The sequence below is a fragment of the Bos indicus genome, chromosome 15, assembly GCF_029378745.1.
Source record: "Bos indicus isolate NIAB-ARS_2022 breed Sahiwal x Tharparkar chromosome 15, NIAB-ARS_B.indTharparkar_mat_pri_1.0, whole genome shotgun sequence".
Classification (NCBI taxonomy): Eukaryota; Metazoa; Chordata; class Mammalia; order Artiodactyla; family Bovidae; genus Bos; species Bos indicus.
Genome location: NC_091774.1, coordinates 20,571,100 through 20,587,557, shown reverse-complemented (window position 1 = coordinate 20,587,557; position 16,458 = coordinate 20,571,100). Strand labels below are relative to the sequence as shown.

The following is a 16,458-nucleotide window of genomic DNA, read 5'->3' as shown; positions in this document are numbered from 1 at the left end:
TGATTTTTTTTTACCCAGTTTTGTCTGGTTTCCAAACCCTTGCTTTCTCCACAGTATCATGCTGCTTCTCAATCTAGATAGAAGAGATTTTCCCAGAGTTAGAAAGGCCTGTTTCTACAGTGACACACAGAATATTATAATAAAAAAAAGCATATTTTAGATGTGCTATGACAGGTTATATGCATTTTCTCTAAAAGAGTTCACAAAAATTTGCAAAAATTCTTTTAAAGAGAAAGCCATGTGAAAAGGAAAACATTAACTTACTATAATTTAAAAGCTGTTAATTTGGATTAATCTAAAGACTTTCAAAAATAATTTAGGTATGGTAATAAAGGACCACAGATTCTACAAGAGCCAACAAGGAATGAAATAATTACAAAGTGAATTATATTCCACTTAAGAAGTGAATATTTTTGCCGTAATAATCTTTATTTTGTGAATCCTGAACATAGTAACAGAATACAACTCTCAACACTGTGCTACCCTTATTAAGTGCCAAAGAGTGGTCTCTTTCATTCCAGAGGGAAAAGCTCTTATTCTAGCACAATTATAGAAAGTATAGGAATATATTTCATTAGCGGCAGATAATTAAGTACACTGAATAAGTGAATAAATGTTATTCTAATTTCTTGAATTTTATGGCAGAAAATACTTGTGTGTCACATTAGATAATTACTTAACTGCATCTGCATTTGGCTAAAGTCATCTTTTCTTCTACTTTCCGCATGCAGGAATGCTTTTACGTTTAAAACACTTTTGTCATTTTACTAGTTTCTTTAGAGTCTACTGAGATTCATCATTATTTCTCTACCAGGAACAGGTTAGCAAAATAAAATTATTTTCTCTTGTGCTTCACTGGAGGGACAATATGCACATCAGTAGTTTACTTATTAAGGCAATTTCAGTGTTCTATCCATGATTAACATTAGTAAGCCAGTGGCAGCTGAATTTGAGACTGTCATAAAACACCTATTTAAATAATCTAAAAAAGGAAATTGGAAAAACATCTTATTCTACAGTTCCTCAACATCTTATTTACAGTAGAAAGAAGATATATAAATGCTAAGAGAAAATGCTAAGTGATTTTCTAAGAAGCTGCACATTTGAATGCATTTGATTAAATTATTACAGAGTGAAATATTTCTACATAATGAAATAAATTATATTAACTATGGTAAATACTAGAGAAGAGACCATGGAATCTTTAGCTTGATAACAGTACACTTAAAATCCCTCCAGTGTAGAACTCCTACACATTTCCACAGGAGTTTCTTCAGGTTTTATCCCTTGAGAAGACAGATAACTTTAATATCATTGTTCTAATATGGCATTCATTAGTTTTTAAAGAAACATCACCCTCTCTTTGCTTCTGATTGCACAAATGATAAAAAAAGAAATTTTCCTCGGGAGACCTCTATATACATCTGCTCTATTATGAAGCTGTATCCATTTCAATTTCTTTCTATTAATATGGATGTGCATGAGCCCAATTACTAGAATTAAAGGAAGGGATTTTGAAAGCAAATTTTTATACTCAGTGATTTATTAACTACTGTAATATACTGACACCATAATGCAAGCAACAAATCACAACAGCATTCTAATAAAGGGATACAGTTAAAAAAAAAAATCTGTATTGTGGCCTTGGTAGAGCTTCCACCAAAAGTATCTTAAACAAGGAAAACCTATTGGAAGCTGGGCTGCCTGGCAACCAGAGCTGGTTGCTAAGCGGCACTCTTTCAACGTGCCATCATGAATGCTAGCACAGTGAAAGAATAATTTGGTATGAACAAAAGCCTATAAAAGAGACTGGGACTTAAGTGCGTCTGGTTTACCCTCTGAGAACAATGCAGCTGCCAAACCAATCTGGAAGCTCCGACATCATTGTTCTGTAAACCTCACAATCTGCTCTGACTGCAGGAAGTGTATTTAATGGGCAACATTTTTGATCTCCCCTAAAAAGTTTGGATTTTGCATAAGTGCTGTTGTGAGATAATTCGTCAAGATAATGATTCACCGACCAAATCCCTGAATTGAACTAGGAAATATTATTTTAATATTGAGCTGTAATGTTTTTCTTTTGGACTGTTTTAAACAAAATGAACACTTTATGAAAAATACAGCCAGTGGGGAACATTAGAATGAAATATTATGTTTAAAGAATTTTCACATTTGTTGAAGTAAAACCAGATATTATAAAGTTTTTAAACTGAAAATTAACCAGCCTAAAAACGTATTTAAATCTTTTCTGTTATCACTTTCAGTCTCATACTAAAAGTGTTGGTAACACTATGTAAATCTGCTCTGTGTAATTTTATTATAGGACTATAATGATTAGATAGGGATAAAATGGTATTATCAGTTGTTTCCTTTTTATAATATTAAGCTAGATAAAACTCATTTGTACTGAGTGAATACCACACCTTTAGCTTGTGATAATTCATATAAGTACTATGAAACTAAAATGTTTCCAAGTAAGCTAACACGATTTTTAATATTAGGTATAAGTGTAAGCTTGATTTACACTACTTCAAAAAATTTATACCTAATTTTGTTAGGCAAAACAACTTTTCTTTTAAAATATTCTGGTTGAACTTTTTTTTCACACTGACAGGCCTCTCTTCATCTTCCAGATTTCACTGGTTACCTCAAAGAATGTTATCCAATGTCATCTTGTACCAAGCAAGCAATTAAATAATTTTTAGTTCCTATAAATCAACAGACTAAATATGAAACAGTACATATAACAACAAATAAGTTTAATTACCAGACCTGTAAGATACATATATTTTCTCCATTACATAATATAAATTTGAAATAACTTATTTTTACTGACCCAAATGGTAAAGATTTGGTTTTTAAAACTTTAATCTCTAAAATGCTTTCTTATTTACTTGTAATTAGTAAAAGATTGCCCTGAACGAATATGGCACTAAGAAAAATTGGCAATATTTTGAAATCCAGTCAAAAAAAAATTAAATGCTATTCTTAAAATTTAAAAGCCAACAAAAATAGTTTCATAGACTGCAGTATTACTTAATGTAATGTGCAAAACTTTACAAGGAATTTTTATTATAAGACATCTTAGAACAAAGAATGGTATATGATCTTAATTTGTGTTCAGTGCCTTAAAAATGACCAATATAATTTTGAAAATATTTAGCAAAGATTCCAAAAACATCACAAAATTTACTATTACATGCAAGGAAGAAAATATTTTTCTCCTCAGTTTTTAAACCATGAACTTTTAAGTTTTGCCATTTGAAATGCAAACACATATAAATCATCTTTAATCATCTATTAACAAGGGTAATTTTCCTCATTTCATGAAGGAGCAGCCTAGATAGTCTCATACACAAAGTAGGTCAGTGTTTATATTCCCACAGTTATCAAAAAACTCCAAGAATACAGCTTAACATTTAGGCTCTCTATCAGAGACCCGTTATGACTGGTCCTTATATATACTATATTCATGAACACAAAAGGTACTAGGGAAACATCTAATAGTCTAAGAACAGATTTCTGCACTCACAGAGCTTTAGATTTCCTTCAAATATTGTATTGGAAATGAACAATTTTTCTTGCTGAAGGCCTAGTAAGTTAAAAAATAATATTATATGTTGAAAAAGAACTAAAATGTCATGCTAATTTTGTTGATGATAAAGTATAAACAATTATTTAATTGCCAAAAAGAAGTTTTATACTAGCTGAAAGCAGATTTATGATACAATGGCTATTTACTAAAAATCTGCTGCATACACAAAGATTTCCCCATTTAGTGAGCTTTTCTTAAAGTTCTCATTAGATAACTTAGATAATCCTTTATCTCAAATCCAGTAAAAAAATATTTTTATATTCTAAAGAGCATCATATTAATCAGGAATATTAGACCATAAACTTGTTAAATCAAGTTGTTTGTTTGTAACATCGAGTTACAATGCCATAAAGTGGGTTCTGATTGTTATCCAAATGGTAATAGTAGGAGAACAATGAAAATAAAATAATGAATATGTAATAAATACCTACTGCTGTAGTCTCTGTGTATTTAATTACCATTGTATTTCAGTGAGTGCTGTTGTCTGCATCTCTCTAGCTAACAAAAGAAGGATGTCCCTTTGAACAGATTGGTTAATGCTCTGGGGCAACAGATGTCTACTGGAACTGCAGGAGACCAGCAACTGGTGGCCTGCCCATCTTCTGAAAACTTTCAATAGACTTACGCATATGCTCACACAATAGGGCATGTGGTAGAAAGGAAAACCTCTTTTTTAACCCTTTATGCTCTTTCTTTTCCTCCCAACTGATAGATGAAAGTCTTTGTCTCCTCCCTTCCCCATTACAGATCTCTTGAAAGCAACAGTTCTCTAAGAGACGTCTTTAATCTCATATCTAAAACTAATGCAAGCAAAAAAAAAAAAAAAAAGTGGGAAGAAACTCATGAAACTATACATGAGTACTGAAACTGCTGACAAAGCAAATGAATGCTTAATCATCATAATTACAACAAGATGAAACATCAAACAGCAATCCATCTCCCCAAGCTAGATTTTTAAGACAGTTGAAAAATCTATCAAATCTTACTATCATTTTGCAGCATCTAGGTCTGACAGTGACACCTTAAGGAAACTAGGAATGCGACAAGAAGATAAAATCTAAATTTACTGTTTATCAAAATATCATAATATTTTAACTTATCTTTAAGTACAAATGGTTACTTACATGCCTACTGTCTTGCAAATGTTTATGAAACTGTAAGTAATCATTTATATAACTGCAGAACATAAAAATGTAAAGTCTGCTTCACAGACATGTTTTACAGAAAGAATTACATTTTCTGGTATTTTGGCACTATGTAACAATTGGTAGCCTTTCAAATGTGTGCATTCTATCCTTAACAGAGTTCAAAGTAATATTCTGAATATTTAGCAAAGTTTAACTTCCAAGGCATTAAGTAGCACATATACTCACGTTCACAGGAAAATACAAAGACATTGGTTTCTGTAGCAGCTTCAGGAGTAACTCCTTAACACAATTTTAGCTGCAGACTTCCAGGCAGGCAAGAAGAACAATGAATGAGTGAACAGATGGAATGGCAATGTCTTTGCTTAACCTATTACCGAGTGGAATAACAGCCAATCACAGGCCAGAAAGCTCACAATTAGTCGGCCAGGCAGATGCAAGCCAACCTCAGCACCCTGCGTCAGGTTCGCAGGTTTCTAAGATAAGCAAGTTGATGTCATTCTTGGGGCTGCCCCGGGCAGCCTGTGTATTAACGAGGGGGTGTGCAGCAACAATAGGCCATACAAAGCTGGCTAGTAGGCAGCTGCTCTTTGAGAGCAGAGTCATTAGGGAGCAGGCTGCCAACAAGAAACACCTGGCTTGGGCAGACTTCAGCTTTTCCTCCTTGTTTTTAAACAAAACAAAGAAACCAATTATATTTTAAAGTAGTAAAAGTTGCATGTTTCCTAAAAGTTTAGGCTATCCTCTAGTCTTTGAGTTTTTTGTTTCTGAGGAAAAAAAGAAAATGAGGTGTGTCAAAGTAGTAATTAACTACTGCAGTAACCCCTTTTCTTTAATAAATGATTTACAGGGGAAATGAGACAGAGGTTAGAGTAGAACTACTTCCCTGGAAATACTAGGAAATATAAAATATTTGTTAAGTATTGGTTGATTTGTTGCAAGACAATAAAACAGAGATGATGAAAGTAAGACTGCAAAAGAAAAAGGTTTAAGAGCTTATAAACAGAAATGATTTTTAAAAGTTCATTAGAAGTACAATGTAGTAAAATAAAGCAAGTCTGGTCCAACTTTATGCCAAGTGAGTCATCCAAACTGAATATTTAGACAAAACTATTTAATTTCAATCTAAAACCACCAAAATGACCCACTTTGTGTCAAATAGTGTAAAATTATTTTATTATCGAAACTAATCATGTAATGAAAGAAAGATCTTTCATTATGCTTTAATATACAACATGATGTTATGTGTTGTATTTGTATTCCATAAAATTTGTAAGATGTATAAATTTCAGTTCAGGAACAAGTAACAAAGTTATTTACAAAGAAGAAACATTGAAATATTTTACAAGGGCACCAAGTATACAGAAATCATCCCTGTCAGTGAGGAAGCTTGTTATCCTGATTTATTTCAAAGATTGCCAGACTAGAGTATTTATAATGTTCTGGACTATCTGCTTTTGAGAGCTGCATAAATTATATCTTGAGTGGTCTCTGATTATGAAAATTCAATCAAAATTTAAACACCATCAGGTGTTGTGAGAATATTTCCTTACTAAACAATATCTAGAGCTGTTCTACTACTTGCTTATGTGATGTAGAACACACACACACACACACACACACACGTACACACACACACAGCCTCTTTTATTCCAGTGCAAATTAGAAGACTGAAGGCAAAAAACTCCTCTTAAAATACAATTTTCTGATATAAGCTCATTGAAGCCGAGGTTAGGCTTTCCCGTTACATAATCAAGCACTGTACAGGTATAAAATTTGGCTAAGGCACCCCAAACAATCTCAATCAATCTAAATCAATCTCTCTTCTCACATACAAATATATAGACACTACTCACAGGACCATTTGAGAAAACTTAGAAAAAAGTTAATATTGGTTGGGACTCTTGGGCGTGTCTTTATTGTACTCAGTCAAATTTAAGTCAAATAGATGCTTTCTGTTTACAAAATAAGAGGAAAATATACTCTATACGGTTAAAATTTTTCAGCTACCTCACTGAAAACATTCCGTATGCCTACTAAAAGCCTAAAAATTAGTGGTATTTCCAGAAAGAAAACTAAAATATGAAGTATGGTGTTTGTAGGTCATTGTTTGTCTACAGATATTTTTCCTCAAAAAGAACTTAATATTCCATGGAAGTATGTCATTCTAAAAATGTTAGAAAATTTTAAAATTTGTGGAAATACTTTTAAACTAAATGTAATGATTAGATTCTAAGTATCAAACTAATTTCTAAAGGAAGAATTATTCTTTTTCTACCAAGGATTACAGCAATGTTTTTGCAACAGTTACACCCATGGCCTAATTTCATACAGCCACTAGAGATCAATATAAAGCATTTCTAATATTAGAGTTTATTGAAAATTATAAAGTGAATTTCATAGAGTTCAAATTTTATGCATATGAACACTACAGGAATCAAAAAAGTTAGAATTTTATCTTTTTTTTTTTTTGGTGGTGTGCTGGTACTTAAAAAAAAAAATCTCATGAGTAAAAGGTACGAAAGATAAATCAAGGCCACTAGTATAGTTAATAAATAGACTTTTGGTAAAACTGAATTTGATTAAATAAGATCAAGATAAAAAATATAATATATATTCATGCAAAGTTGTTAACTAAAACCAAATAAAACATAAGCTATGTACTGACTAGAGATAGTGAGGTCAATATTTATGAATTTACATTGAACCCTTTTCCCTTTTGTATATAAAAAAGACACTCTTTAGTATGAACAGACAGTCCCTCTTTCCCTTGGACTTTCTTTCTTCTCTTTTTCCCCATTGCTACTATAGTTACTACTTTATAGCTTTAATTCAGGAGGAGGAGGAATCCTCTCACTAATTCCTGCCACTGTGAACACAAAGAATGAGAGAAAACTACCCACAGGCTCAGTGGGAAGCCTGATCCCTAGGACTGGATTAAGCTTTTTTGCAAACAGCAAATAAAGGCAGTGATCTGAAAAAGCTAATCAGATCCTGCTGTGGTATTTAGACTATGCTGGTTGCTAGTATTGGATAACTTGATAAGCACATTAAAACACCTGTAGGTGAACAGAGGCCCTCCCCAGCCTTTTTGAGTCCAATGGTCCTGCTCTACTCCCAGTTGCAGAGAAAATGCAAACAGCTGTATCAGGCTGTAATACTAAAATCTGTCAGTGTCAAAGGCTTTCCTAACATTTGAGAATTCAACTGTTGGCTGAGGTATGAGTGGGAAACACGTGGGCTGTCATGCTGGTGTTGGCATCAATTTTCTTTGTCAGGGGTGATCCAACCTGGCTTCCTGGAACCTTTCTCCTAGTATGCATTTTTTTCTCCTTCAATCTACAATCTCTTTTGATCCTCACAACACCACCACTGAAATAAGATTATTAATTCAAATCTTCCCAACTGTCTCTAGAAGTTTGAAAGATTAAATTTAAACAAAAAACTCTTATTAATTAAACAACAACAACCACCAACTAACCAAAAACCTAACTTATGCACCCAGTGTAAAAGAATGGAGCAAAATCAATCAGGGACTACTCTCTAACCTATGACAGTTATTATATATGTAGTAAGTCAGATGGGCATGAGAGACCCTTACTATATTTCATTTCCTTAGACTTAGATTACTTTTGTTTCTTAATTTATCTCCTTCCTTCTATACTCCCTAAGTACATCCCTGCCAAAGTAATTTTCACTGACACCACTCTTAGGTTTAAAAAAAAAAATCTCAGCAGTAGACCACATCTCTTGTCCTCTGGGTTGTTCTCAAGACTCCCCTTACAGTGGGGGCTCCCCTAAGCTCTGTCATCTTATTTCCCACTTCAATTAAGGTTGAAGTCACAGATGCTGAAACAACGGTCCCTTCACTCATGTTCTCTTGCACAGCCTCACCTACCCACATCATATTTGTTCTAATTCCAGCTCAAGGCTTACTTTTCCATAAAATCTTCTTGGACCAGTCTGGTTTTTACTGAATTTCTATAACATGAATAGTCTGTACTGCACAATATAGCATTTACTTATGAACCAGGCTGTAAGCTCCTTGAGGGCAGATCCATTTAATCTTCCTAATCCATTCAGAAAAAAAACCTATATGGTACCTAGCAGTGTGTTGCTATCTAGAAGACATCTGAAAAACAGGACCAGTAAAGAAATGGGCTCCTGCAAATTTGAATGCAGGCATTCACATGAACAAAATGCTCCCTGCTAGCTTTTATTTCTCCTGGTGAACAGGGTGAGCTTATCAAAGAGCCCGCAGTGATCTGCAGTGTTTCCACAGCCCTGGCTCTGCCATGGGGGCTGCTTTCAATATTCAGGGCAGCTGTGCAACTGAGTAATAAGCTCAGGCCTGGCAGGCATGAGAGGTCTCTTCTTGGTCTCCCCTTCTCTGCCCCAACTTCCTGACTAGAGAGGCATCCCTTGGAGTTACCCTATGGCCTCCTACTCCTCTTGGGGAAGGGGTCTGTGTGAGCCAAGTGCCCCTGCCTCTGCACATTTCTCTTGGGGTCCACCCTGGTGCAGACAGCACAGAGTTGCTTTGCTCTCCAGCGCTGCCTGAGACTGAGTGATTAAATCTTTCTAATTTGGGGGTTCAGTGTTACTAAGCCCTTTGTGCTGTGCTCTTAAGTCATGCTCTGCATTAGCTTCATTAACAAGAGTTGCTGTTTTTATGTCCATCTGCCTGGCTCCTTTGTCTGTTTCTCAGTTGGTTCAGAACTAAGACAGGAAAAAACAATATTCAATAACGTTTTGTTATAAAGAGCTACTAAGGAAAAAAAAAAGGTGATTAAAAGACTTACATAAATTAACTCTGAACAGACCACTTTAAAAATACTATGAAGGGATAAAGTTAAAAAAATAAAAGAAACAATTCTATAACAAAGAAAGATAATGCTTCCCCAAGTCAAAATTCTTAGGGTTTCACTATAAGAATACTTCAGCACCATATGACTAAGAGAAGACAAATCTTGATTCTCTTTATGGTTCAGAGACAAACAGTATATCCACAAAGTAGAATTTTTTCTCAGTGATCTAAAAACAAAGAAACTTTTCTAGTCACTTTAAGTGACAATATAACCCATATCCTACGACTTCAAATATTTCCTAATGACTAGCTTTCCATTTAGCTTTTCTTTTCTTTTTTTTGGCTGTGTGGCTTGACTTGTGGGATTGAAGTTCACGGACCAGAGATCAAACCTGGGCCCATGCAGTGACAGCACCGTGTCCTAACCACTGGATGGCCAGGCAATTCTCTCCCCTAAGGCCCCGCAAGCTCCATGTCACATTTTTTAAAAATTCGAATAAACAAGCAAGTTTTTTAAAAAGGTGATCTTCAATTCCTATACAACTTGCAAATATTCAAGGAATGAGAGATTTTAGTAGAGCTCAGGGAATATAAATGAACCCAAAATGATGTACTAGGTTGCGAAGGCAGCTGTGTGGGGAGCAGGAGAGAGAAAATTCATGAGGGAAAAAGGACCTGTATGATTTAAAAGAAGTATGAAGCACATGATATCATCCATGTTAAAACACACAGTTGTATTAAGCACCCCTGAAACTGAGGAAAAGCTGACCCAAACTGTATAATTTTATATGAAATATATGCAAGACATATTCTCCGCATTATAAGACAACTGGATGGTATATGTGGCACCTTATCTCTGACAGGAATGATAATAACATTTACAACTTTCCTCTCAAAGACCAGTCTCTCCTTCTGACCCCATAGCATGGTACCTCCCACTTCCCACCCATACATGCTCACTCATGCACCTTCATTTCAGCTCAGAGTATGTATACAAGCTGAGGTTGGCACAGGTCTTTTCTTTTTTAGGTGTTAAATAACTATTTAGCAAGCTAATTCAAAACTGCTTGACCAAAAGTTTAAAAGTGAAATTGACAGACTCAGACCATAAGGAATAACCGTATCAGACAGAATTATAAGAGGACTCTAGGGGTCTCTGTTTTTGCTAATGATCTAGAAGATAGTATAATAGGACACTGAACATAAAGGAACTCAGGAAAAAATAAAATGTAGCTTACAGCAAATAATATAAAAGGAGTTGCAAACCAACTATGACCCAATTAAAGTTCTTTGTTAATTGTTAAGTTTGATCTAAATATAAATTCTTACTAATAATCAAGACAGTTGTTTCTTATACACCAATTCCTGTAAGATGAGAAATGAAATGCTTGAGTTAGTACTTCCAATGGTACTACTGGTTTTAGATAATTGTCCTAGTGTGCAAGAAACTGAAAAACTCTTTGAGAGGCTAACAAAATTAATGGTTGTGTTAGAAAATGCTAAGACTAGCACAGAAGTTCACAACACAATTTTTTCTTTATAGAGTTCTATTCATATCAGAGGATGATATAGTAATTTGCAATTAAATTTAGAATTCTGACAAGATTCCTTCTAAATGAAAATCACCAAATACTATAAGTTAAATCTAGACTATGAATCATCCTAAACAGCTGCCAAAACAATTCAACCATAAACTCTAACAGACCAAAGATTCTTGTATTTCGTTTTCTGCTGTATTTCCAGCACTAGCAGAGTGCCTACAGGTGCTTAATAAATATGTGCTAAATTACAGCATTTCAATAACTGGGCCAAAAATCTCTTTACCAGATTTATTTGTTCTTTACTTCCCTTCACATAACCTGCACTCCAGCCAAACACGAGGATTTAAGGCAGTTCCTTCAATTTGGTTGCACACTGGAATCATCTGGGGAGATTTGAAATATACTGGCATATGAATTTCATCCTGAGAGATGTTTATTTTTTTTGGTCTAGGTGAAGCATGGCCATAGGCCAGGTGATTCTAATGTACAGCTAAGTTTAAAAACACTGACTTAAAGATTCTTTCTCCTAAAATACCTTTCTCCATAGCTTCACAGGATAAAATCTCACCTATTAGTATGGAAGGTTCCCAACTCTGCCTTGAAACCTTTCCCAGAATACCGTTAAACTCATTTTTGGATTATCTGAGTATTGCACAGGGCCTGGCATACGGTTGGGACTCGATAAATGTCTGGGGGCATGGTACATAGTAGAGACACAGTACATACTTATTGGAAGAATGATGTATAGTTGGTCCTCATTATTTGCAGATTCTGTACTTGCAAACTTGCCTATTCACTGACATCTATTTACCCCCAAATCGGTCTGTGCAGTGCTTTACAGCCATTCCACAGCCATGTGCTTGTGCAGAGAGGCGAAAAATCTGAGTTGCCAGAAGCACACATTCCAGCTGAGGCTGAACAAATCCCTCATGTTGAAACAAGTGTCCTAAAAAGGACTGGTTAGCTCTATGATTTTCGCATTTTTGTGCTTTCTGTTGGTGAATTTGCTGTTTAAATGGGCCCCAAGTCTAGTGCTGAAGTGCTAAGTGCAAGAAAGACGTGATGTGTCTTATGAAGAAATATGCGTGTTAGGTAAGCTTTGTTCAGGTACAAGTTACAGAGCTGTTATAGGTTCAGTGTTAATGAATCGACAGTGTATACTTAATAAAGTGTCTCTAAACAGTACCACAGTACCGTTTAGCTTCCCTGGTGGCTCAGACAGCAAAGTGTCTGCCTGCAATGCGGGAGACCCGGGTTCAATGCCTGGGTCAGGAAGATCCCCTGGAAAAGGAAATGGCAATCCACTCCAGTATTCTTGCCTGGAAAATCTCATGGATGGAGGAGCCTGGCGGGCTACAGTCCATGGGCTGCAAAGAGTCGGACACGACTGAGCGACTTTGCTTTCACTTTTTCAAACAGTACCACATGTACAATAAGGTTATGGATAGACTGGTCCATGAAAATGTTCCGACAGGAGGCTTGCAGGACCCTAATCTTGTATTTCCTCAGGAGCAGTGGTTCAGTATTTGTCGTAACTTCACAGAACATAGCTACAGTTGACCCTGGAACAACACCGGGTTTGAAATGCATGCATCCACGAGACTGTGTGATTCTGGGATGGCTGATCCGGGGGTGCGGAACCCTGGATCCTGAGGGCCGACTGACGTTATAGAAGAATTTCTGACTGCACAGAGGGTGGGTGGTGTCCCTACTGCCTGTGATATTCAAGGGCAAACTGTTCAAGGAAAAACAAGATTGACTGTAATTTCACTCTCTCCTCAGAATTCTTAGTGACCGAACCTGTAATTTTTAATGCCAGTTTCATTTGGCAAATGGGCACCTCTTAGGTGCCAGGTCCTGGGGATACAGCAGGAACAAAGCCAGTCCTTTCTCTCAGCAAGTTCACAGAGGGAGAGGATGCAAACAATAAACACATGTCAGGTGACAATAGATACTACAGAGAAACTTTTAATCAGGGAGGCCTTCTCTGATAAGGTGGTGTCTGTGCAGATACCAAAATGAAGTGGAAGGAAGGTGTAAAAGGAGGACACAGGGCTAAGTACAAAGCTCTGAGATGAGCGCAGGACAGCAAGGTGGCCTGTATGACTGGTGGCAGGCGAGCAAGGGGAGGAGTCAGAAAGTGAAGTCAGAAAGGCGAGGTCCAGGGAAGCCACATCATGAAGAGCTTTGCAGGGCAACGCTTCTCAAAACTTTACACACCATTTGAATCATAGGAGAATCTTTTGCATGTATGTGCTTCCAGATACTTAAGAACTGTTTTGACAAGTTTCAACCAAAAAGCTAATGGGAGTTTGATGGAGAGTGTGTTGCAGTAATACTTGCTTAAAAAGCATGAAAGATTATATTGTTTAATCAGGAATAATTTATTGAAATTTCCTCTGTCAATATAGTTCCCTAGATTTCTTTGTAGTGGGCTTATAAGTTTCTTTTTAAACTTGTCTTAAAATAGTTTGCTTTTGTTCTTGCTATGAATGGTGGTTTTTTCCTTCCCTCATATTTTCTAACTAGTTATTGTTGGTGTCTAAAAAAATACTTATTTTATTCACATATATGAAACTTTAGTGACTGAGGTATCTCAGGGAACTCAGTGTTTCTATTAGTGCTTCACTGAGGCTCTTGGGTTTTCCAGGCATATATAAGAATGTAAAATCATCAGATTGCCTCTTTCTTACCAATTTTTATATCTGTTGCCCCATACTTCTGTCTAATTACATTGCAGCGTTAACAGTGATTATTTTGTGATGTTCCTGATATTAATGGGAATGTCTTTAGTGTTTTACTCTCAAGCATTATACTTAGCATACAGCACATCACACTGATGGCTCGTTAGGTTGTACATACACATACACACAAAACATACTTTTATATCATGTTGGGCAAATTTACCTCTTCATGCTTCAGCTGTAAATAAATAGTTGTTTTGAGATTTATGAGTTAACATATACAAAACACTTAACACTGGAACAGTGCCAGGCACAAAGTAAGCACTCAATAAGTGCTCAGTTCAGTTCAGTTCAGTTGCTCAGTCGTGTCCGACTCTGCGACCCCATGAATCGCAGCACGCCAGGCCTCCCTGTCCATCACCAACTCCCGGAGTTCACTCAAACTCATGTCCATCGAGTTGCTGATGCCATCCAGCCATCTCATCCTCTGTACCTATATGTAATTATATGTATATAGAGCTATACATTTACATACCACACAATATACAGCCTTTAGAAAGTTCCTTATAGAAGTATGCTTTCCTTCTACATGAAAGATTTAGGGAAAAAAATTTAAAATATGGATTGAATTAATATGATACATTAAGATGATCATGGGGAAACAGTGGAAACAGTGTCAGACTTTATTTTTTGGGGCTCCAAAATCACTGCAGATGGTGACTGCAGCCATGAAATTAAAAGACCTTGGAATTCCTTGGAAGGAAAGTTATGACTAACCTAGATAGCATATTCAAAAGCAGAGACATTACTTTGCCAACAAAGGTCCGTCTAGTCAAGGCTATGGTTTTTCCAGTAGTCATGTATGGATGTGAGAGTTGGACTGTGAAGAAAGCTGAGCGCCAAAGAATTGATGCTTTTGAACTGTGGTGTTGGAGAAGACTTTTGAGAGTCCCTTGGACTGCAAGGAGATCCAACCAGTCCATTCTGAAGGAGATCAGTCCTGGGTGTTCTTTGGAAGGAATGATGCTAAAGCTGAAACTCCAGTACTTTGGCCACCTCATGCAAAGAGTTGACTCATTGGAAAAGACTCTGATGCTGGGAGGGATTCGGGGCAGGAGGAAAAGGGGATAACAGAGGATGAGATGGCTGGATGGCATCACCGATTTGATGGATGTGAGTTTGAGTGAACTCTGGGAATTGGTGATAGACAGGGAGGCCTGGTGTGCTGCAATTCATTGAGTCGCAAAGAGTCGGACATGAATGAGCGACTGAACTGAACTGAAGATGATCATAATCATCTTTGAGTTACTAATATTGTGAACTAAATTAACATTTACCAATATCAAAACATTTTGGAGGATTATAGTATATATGCTGATACTGCCCTATGAATTTTTACATCAATAATCATAAGACTAACTTGTTAGTTTTGTTTTTTTTTTAATTTACTTGCTTTGCCACATTTGGGTACCACGATTTTGCTAATGTTAGAAAAGGGATATGGTATTCTACCCAAACTTCTCAGTGACAAAGTAATTGCCCCATGTACCAAAGGGAACTAGATTAGACTGGGCCATGTGTTCCTATATATGCACCACTATTTCTAATATCTAATTTACTGGTATTCTGAAACCTGTACCGGACCCCTTACTAGAAGTTCTAGGACAGAGCATATTCCAGCATGGTGTTCACAGAAAACAGGATGAGCAAGAGAGAGATCTCATAATGTAATGGCCATAAGAACTGACACCGTAACACACACTCTCTCAGAAAGTATCCAAATATCCTGGACAAATGACACAATTGCTTCGTGTCTCAGTTTCCTCAACCATAAAATGGGGATAAAAACACCACCAAGAGCACAGAGTTGTAATAAATATATAATAATAGTGCATGCGTGCATGCGTGCTAAGTCACTTCAGTCATGTCCAACTGTGTGCATGGCTCTACCAGGCTCTTCTGTCCATGGGATTCTCCTGGCAAGAATGACAACAACTGGAATGGGTTGCCATGCCCTTCTCCAGGGGATCTTCCTGATCCAGGGATCGGAAAAAAGTGCTTGGCACATAGTAAATATTAATTCTTATCTTAAAAGTTTATCCTGAAAGTGAAACTTCAATACAAATGATAGAAACCCTGATTTTCATTATTTTATGTCTTCATTAATATAATTCTAAAGTTCTGCCTTTGTTCATGATCTCACAATATGAATTTTGTTAAATTAATAAAATAATTTAGAACAATGTTTCTCAGAGGGAAAGGGGAAGAACACTTAGTTTGGAAAAGCCCAAAATTTTTTGGAAAAAAGTTTTTTTTAGAAGAAAAGCAATTCAAGATTTAAGTGTCATGGAATACTTTGGCTAATAAGGATAATTAGAAGGCAATGGCACCCCACTCCAGACTGTTGCTTGGAAAATCCCATGGATGGAGGAGCCTGGAAGGCTGCAGTCCATGGGGTTGCTGAGGGTCGGACACGACTGAGCGATTTCCCTTTCACTTTTCCCTTTCATGAATTGGAGGAGGAAATAGCAACCCACTCCAGTGCTCTTGCCTGGAGAATCCCAGGGACGGGGGAGCCTGGTGGGCTGCCGTCTATGGGGTTGCACAGAGTCGGACACGACTGAAGTGACTTAGCAGCAGAAGACAATGGTATCAATAAATATGAATACATATGGTGACACATCAT

General features: G+C 36.3%; 1 protein-coding gene across 8 annotated transcripts in view; it reads right to left on the bottom strand.

Annotated features, from left to right (window-relative positions):
- Nucleotides 1–16,458, bottom strand: part of ZC3H12C (zinc finger CCCH-type containing 12C) — an 85,440-nt gene that overhangs the window by 38,101 nt on the left and 30,881 nt on the right. The window contains exon 1 of one of the 8 annotated variants that reach the window (XM_070803379.1): nt 15–16,438. The exons of the other annotated variants lie outside the window; for them this stretch is intronic. The gene's annotated coding sequence lies outside the window, so the exon portion shown is untranslated. Of the gene's footprint in view, nt 1–14; nt 16,439–16,458 lie in introns of those variants that run through there. 8 annotated transcript variants of the gene reach the window in all.